The sequence below is a fragment of the Peromyscus maniculatus genome, chromosome 10 (assembly GCF_049852395.1).
Source record: "Peromyscus maniculatus bairdii isolate BWxNUB_F1_BW_parent chromosome 10, HU_Pman_BW_mat_3.1, whole genome shotgun sequence".
In the NCBI taxonomy this organism is placed as follows: domain Eukaryota; kingdom Metazoa; phylum Chordata; class Mammalia; order Rodentia; family Cricetidae; genus Peromyscus; species Peromyscus maniculatus.
In genome coordinates this window covers 68576847-68584470 of record NC_134861.1, presented here as the reverse complement: position 1 = coordinate 68584470, position 7624 = coordinate 68576847, and positions in this window count along the sequence as shown.

Below are 7624 nucleotides of genomic sequence, written 5' to 3'. Positions count from 1 at the left end.
ATGGATTGAGAAGCAAGACGCTTTCTTACCCTTATCATAGAAAATAGGTTGAATCATCTTAGCTTGGAGACCACATGTGTATTAAAGATAACTAATTGCTGTGGAATATTCCTTCACACTGTGTGAAGATGTGTCACTGTGATTGGTTTAATAAAGAGCTGAATGGTCAATAGCTAGACAGAAGGTATAGGTGGAATTTCTGGGGACAGAGAGGTCTCGGAAAAAAAAGCGGAGTCCCCAGCCAGATGCAGAGGAAGCAGGACATGCAGGACGAGAGGTAAAAGCCACAAGCCATGTGACAGCATGTAGATTAATAGAAACGAGTTAATTTAAGTTATAAGAGCTAGTTAAAACAAGCCTAAGCTAAGGCTGGGCTTTCGTAATAAGTCTGTGTGTCATGATTTGGGGACAGGCAGTCCAAAAAAGCCTGCTACAATTAATGGAAATTAAAATGTGATGTTAATTTACTTACTTTACCCCTGGATGTACCTAAGAAGAGACAAATTTGCTATCTAAACTGACAAGCCTGTCTCACACATTTGGACTTTGTCTTGACAATATAATGAAATGTTCTTAGCAGAGCTTGACATTGAGGGAAGATCCTTGTTCAGCAACCAAACATGAAAGTAATTTAAGGCGTCCTATCCTTGGAGCACTCCAGGGATATCTTTAGAGTGCATTTATAACCTTCCAGGACCAAGCTTAGAGGCATCCAGGATGGTCCAGCATTTGCATACCATTGCAGGGTTCCCTACAACAGCCTCTAACAAAACTAGGCTGTCTCAAAACCCTGGCAACAGGATTGCTTACCTTATACCAGAAAGGCTGGGAAAGCACCAATCAGCACGTGCTGTGTACCCAGGCAGACTTTGAGGGGTTCCTGCTGGGAGACCTAATGTCCTTATGAGATTATCTAAAACAAAGAGGCAATCAACAGAGACTACAACGAGGGTCTCCCCCCCACCCCCGCCCCGTGTGTGTGTGTGTGTGTGTGTGTGTGTGTGTGTGTGTGTGTGTGTGTGTGTGTGTGTGTGCACTGAACACATTGGTAACAGGATCTAGCGTGTTTTCCTTACTGAAGAGAAAATCATTGTGAAAATTTTGAAGGCACAAGCACAGAATCAGAAAGTGAGCAAGTACGAAGCTTTTTAAAGTACTAAGAATAAAGACTTCTATTTGGGGGAAAGTGTGTTTATTTCTTGGCTCATAAATAAAATGTCTAGAAAGGATATTTAAAATTTTCAAGCAGGGCATAGTTCTATGAACTTTTAATCCCAGTGCTCAGGAGACAGTCAGGTGAGTTTGAGGCCACCATGGTCTACAGAGTGAGTAGCAGGACAGCTAGAGCTACATAATAGAAAGACTTTGTCTCAAACAAAAAAAAAAATTGAGGCTCTGGTCAAACACCTCCCCCCCCCTCATTAACTAAGGCAGGCGGTCATCTCTCAAATTTGCCCTAATTTGTATGATCCTTGAGTTTCAAAGCTGGAGTTGAAGTGTATTCTGTATAAAATGTTATTTCCTAATAAAAAAATTATCAGGATACTTACCTTATGCTTGCTCACTTTGTCCAAATAACCATAACTTCCAACAGAATTTATTATATATGTAATGTACACATTCACTATATTTACACATTATATATTTATGACATGGCATAGTGTTTATAATGCCTTTAACACACTTTTTACATTCTCATTTAAACAAAGATATTCTTCCCATGCTGTTACAATAGATGTTATCCATTTTCTGTTAATGTTACAGAGTGGTGAAATATCATGTAATGAAATATAATGCAAACATGTCATATCACTCCCTTAATACTCACGTGGTGCAAACTGTTACTCAGCAAAAAACTTCCCCAAGTGTCAATCAGAAAATGTAATTTTGTATATTTAGAGTTGGCATTGATTTCAAAGACTGATCCAGAAACTGCAAAGTCCAGGATCGGCTAGATCACACAACTACGTGAAGATAGGCAGGAGGCATGTTAAACACGGACATCTTTGCTTCTCTCCCTCCACATAAATATTTGTTCCTAATTTTCCCCCTTCCTCTCTTCCTTTTTTTGAGGCAGTTTTGAGGCTAGACTCAGAGTTTGCTATATATTGAGGGTGACCTTGAATTCTGATCCTCTTGCACTGTCTCCAGAGTGCTGGGATTACAGGTGTGTGCCACCACACCTGGTTTATGTGGTGCAGGGTATTGAACCCATGTGTGTTCTAGGCAAGCACACTCCTGAGCTACAACCCAGCCCAAATCTTCTGTTTCACAAGTTTTTGCACAAACATTTTTGAACTGTTTCAAGACCTTGCTGGAGAATCAGCTGGGTAGTATAGTGGACTGCACTGTGAGTCGATCATCACACTGAGTGTGTGTAGTCTGTGCTATGACCCCGCCCAAGGCGTGGGAGTGCAACACTGAAATCAACAAACACTCCAACTTCCTGGTGCTTACGCTCTCACCACCTGCTCTCCAGCTGGAGAGCCACTGAATGCTACTGGGCTCCATGTGGAGAAAGTCATCTCTGCATGCTGTTGGCAGGTGACACTCCAGGACTGCCATGTGAACTCCCAGGGGAAGAACACCTGCTGTCCCAGGACTGCCATGTGAACTCCCAGGGGAAGAACACCTGCTGTCCCTTGGTCGAGCCCTTAGCCCAGCAGCTCTGTTCTGCAGAAGAGCCCTGCTTTGCCCCTCACCACACCCAGGCAGAAATTCCTTCAGGACAAGATGTTCGCCTTTGGGATTTCTCTGAATCCCTATGCAGAGGTCTTGCAGACCTAGGTGCTTTGTAAATATGTCAGTCTCAGTTGGTTCTGGATTCTCTTCTTTCACTTGATAGCCCTTACATCCTGAAAAGCATGTTTCTGAGAATTCTGGTTAAGGGGCCTCAGTCTTTTCAACCACTGGAGTGGGTTTCCAGGCCCGCCATACCCTGGTCTGGAGAGACCATTCTGTCTGGTCTACTCACACATGAAGGCTCCACAGTGCAGTGAGTAGTTCAGAAAGCAAGATGGCGATGGCGATGATGATGATTGTGGGGGACCATTCCACCCTCATTTTCCCCCAGAGTACTCTTCAGTAGGAGCAGCAGGAAATTAATAATTAGAAGGGAAACAGATAGAAAATACAGGATAGCCTCAGGAGGGCCTGGATCCTAGTCCATGGGGCCTCTTTCTGCCAAAGTGTCTTTAAAGGAATGCCAAGGGGTGGAGCAAAAGATCTCCCTGCAGCACAGCCAAGTGCAGATTATTCTAGATACCTGGTGACCTTGCACGTGGTCAAGCCATCCCCTAATGCAGCCCTACTGTGTAAAGCAAGCTCAGATCGCACTAAGAAACCTCTGTGGACCCCAACAGATGATGATGATGATGTTGTGGACCCCAACAGATGATGATGATGATGACTTTGTTTCAGGCATTGAAACCATTAGCAAAGACCCTCTGCTTCAAATCTGGGTTCCCACTTAATGCCTTCTTGACTTTGGGTTATTATTTACCCATTCTGGGCCTCAGTTTTCTCATTTGAAATGGAAATCATATTAGGCTTATGTTGCTATGGCAAGTTGTTCATGAAAATTAATCGAGCTGATAATCACAAAATGTGTAGAACAGTGAAGGTGTGTAACCAATCAACAGAAGTGAGCTGTTTCTATTATCACTGCTGTTAGTGTGGTCTAAGATACGACACTGTCATGCTTTGGGCTAGGCTTTTACACATGGCCTGCTTGTAAGGTCTTCCCGTTTTGTGTGCGTGCAATTGGTTATTCTGAACTATACATTGGACCGTTTCCATCTTCCAGTGCTGTTTTCTATTTTGTCTTTTCAAAGTCTCTGATTGGACAGGTGGGTGCGCTACCAGTCTTTTTTTTTTCCCTGCATGTATTTATGTGCACCACATGTGTGCCAGGTGTCCTTGAAGGACGGAAAAGGGTGCCAGATGCCCTGAATCTGGAGTTATGAATGAGCCACCACATGGGTGCTTGGAGTTGAACCCCAATCCTCTGGAAGAGCCATCTCTCCAGCCCCAATGTTTCCCCTTTGGCATCTGAATATGTAGTGCTCCTGGTACATGCTGTGCTCCTTTTATGGGTTTGTTGGACAGGGACTAAAGTACTTCTCCAGCCCTTGGGAACAAATAACCTTTTGGTGTGGGCTTTGTCTGGAGTCCTTTCTGAATACATTCTAAATAAAAACCTCCAATAGTGACTTGGTTTATTAAGAGATACTCTCTCACCTCTACAGAGTGGGAAAGGAAGAGTTTAGGGACAGATGGCACAAGAGAGGACCTGGGAGTTGAAGTGAGTAAGAACCATCAAGCTCAGCAGTATGGACAACAACCCTAACATTTCTGAGGTGGGGAGGATCAGGAGTTTAAGGTCATCCTCCACTAACAGTGAGTTTCAGGCAATCCCAGGTACATGAGACCGGTTTCATAAAAAAAAAAACAAAACAGCATAAAAAATATTTTAAAAATGGTCTGGAGGGATGGCTCAGGGGTTAAGAGCACTGGTTGTTTTTTCCAGAGGACCTGGGTTCAATTCCCAGATCCCACACAATGGCTCACGACCCAAATACTCCAGTAGCAGGGAATCTGACTCTTTCTGGTCTCCAGATACATATGCAGGCAAAACATTCATACATATAAAATTAAAAAATATTTTTTGAGCCGGGCGGTGGTGGCTCACGCCTTTAATCCCAGCACTTGGGAGGCAGAGCCAGGTGGATCTCTGTGAGTTCGAGGCCAGCCTGGTCTCCAAAGCGAGTTCCAGGAAAGGCGCAAAGCTACACAGAGAAACCCTGTCTCGAAAAACCAAAAAAAAAAAATATATATATATATATATATATATTTTTTGAAAACAAGTCTCCCACCAAGTGCTGGTGGTGCACACCTTTAATCCCAGCACTCTCCTGAGATCTCTGTGAGAAAAGCCTTGTCTCAACCCCCCCTCCCCATAAAAAACCCACGTCTCCCTTTATGAGGTTTTGTAAGTCAAGAACATCACCACAGTCCTCATGATGAAGCTCAGATTTCATTCACTAACAAGAATTTCTCATACCTACAATATATAAAGCAATATATGGAAAATCGGGCTCCACTGCTAACAGGCAGTCCTACCTTCGAGGAGGAAGTAGAGAACTGAGATACAAACGGTGTGATACAATGTAACCTCTCTGTTACAGCTGTCAGCGGAGTTCAGGGCAGCCCGTCCTTACAGCAGCCTCTTAGATTCTCACCATCTCTTCCCCTCCCTACACTGCTGTCCCCCTTAGCGTTAGCATTTTGCTTCCTACTGTCAAAATAAGAGGCCTGCCTTGAGTCCATCTGTGGTCAGCACCAGAGTCAGAGGCAGTAGCTGCGGGCTGTTACATCAGCTTCCCAGTTGTCAAGATCTAGCTCCCACTGCCAAACTCTTACTCTGCATCAATCCTAACAGCTCTGCTTCCATAGCAAACCCTACTATAAAACTGGTAGCTGCAGGCCAGGCAGTGGTGGCGCATGCTTTTAATCCCAGCACTCAGGAGGCAGAGCCAGGAGGATCTCTGTGAGTTCCAGGCCAAGCCTGGGCTACAGAGTGAGATCCAGGATGGGCACCAAAGCTACACAGAGAAACCTTGTCTCGAAAAACAAAAACAAAAAAAGATTGGCAGCTACAAGAGGGTCCTACATTTATTTATTTTAGGATCAAGCAGAAGGTAGATGCTGGAGGGACAGAGACTGAACGTGTAATGGGACATGGAACAGGGAGGGTGTTCGGGGGCGATCCATGAAGGATTAAAGAAGAGTTCTTAGAAGTTGGAAATGAGACCCTTACAGCAGCAAAGTTCAATAGCACTTGGGTCTGATGAAGTTAACGATCTTGCTAACACTCCCAGGCAGCATTAAGCCAGGAGCCACCTGGCTTTTTTTTTTTTTTTGCTCTCTCGGATCACAGGAGACACAAATTACTCCATCTCAAAATGGAATCTGATGGAAATAAAAAAGCTCTGAATAGTTCTTTCTACTGTTCTCAATGTCCTTGTGCTCAGAAATGGTGGCCAGGTAAAGCTGAAACCGAAGTGGTGATTTTTTTTTTATTCAAAAAGGCTAGGGGTATAAAGCATTTGCCTAGAATGTGCAAGGCTCTGGGTTCAACCCTCAGCACTGGAAGGATTTAAAAAAAAAAAAAAATCAAGTGTTCAAGGTCTCAGAAAGATGACAGTGCTTAAGACATTTCCAACAGGACAGAGGCTGAGATGGCTCAGCAGCTAGGATCACTTCTGCTCGTCCAGAGGACAGATCTGGTTCCTGGTGTCCAAGTGGTGGCTCAAAGCCACCCCTAACTCCAGTCCCATGAGACCCGATGCCTTCCGACCACCACAGGCACCAGGCATGCATGTGGTACACACACGTGGAAGGAAAACACTCACATAAATCTTTAAAAAGACATTTCAAACATGCAAATGGCTCTCTCCATGGTTTCTAGAAACCATGGAAGGTTTCTTGGCTTTACAGAACCAGCCCAAGGTATCACTCTGAATCTTATTCTTATATCGGGTCCAACAGACAGAGGAGGCTTGTGTAATAAAATGACTCATACGCTGATCCATGAGAAGTTCAGGTTTTAGGAAGGATTAAGTTGGTTCCAACAGGACGCACGAGGCCTTTGGCTCCTCCCTGTGAGTGGGAGTAGGCTGAGAAAACCCCATAGAAGCAAACACGAGACATTTCTGGAAAAGGAAGATTCGGGGACAGGGCCAAGAGACTGCAACAACCCAGGGAGTATGCCGAAGTCCCACTCCTAAGAAACCACATGAAACTGGCTGGACCTCAGGATGGCTATGGACAAGGACTGTTTGGGTTTCAGTTCTTCCACAGCAACAGCTAACTAGAGACCTCATGCCTAACAGATTACCACTGAGGGTGAACAAAGCAGGTAATGTTGAGTTCACAGGTCTCCGAGCTTTCCCCACAGCAGTCCACCCAGACCAGTCTAGATGAGCTCCCACACTTGAGCTCTTGTAATGGGACACAAACTGGAGGTCCCAGGAAAGAGTGGGGGCTTGATTTGTACAGGTATGGATGGGGCCAAAAGGCAGACTGAGACACTACCGGTTCCATGATTGTTTAAAAATGTGAGAAAAATCTCAGTGTGTGGCTCGTGCCAGTAATCCCACTGTCCAAGAGACTGAGGCAGAACTGCAATTTCAAAGTCAGGCCAGAGATGGAAGAGCTAAGAAAGAAAAAAAAGACCAGAGTCTACATTGCCACCCTCTTGTACTGACCATCAGTTAGTAAAGAGCTGGTGCTGGAATATTGCCAACAGGCAGGCAGCTTTGGCGATGCTTTCTATTCACGCTGACACACAAGCCCAACTCTGCAACACTGCCCGAGCCTGCCACACGGTGAGGAAGCCCAGTCTGTCTAACCCACATAAACATAGCAACATCCTCCACTCAGACGGGGGAGACCTGCCCTAGCAGATCCAGGGGCTCCGGGACTCCACAGGTTCAGCTGTCAAGAGCCCCATTGCAACCCTAAACCCCCAGCCAACTGGCTCATCTGCACCCTCCATTTGTTCCCGACTCATAGGAAAATGAGATAGTCCTTTCCAGTTTGTTTTTTGAGATGTAATCCTATT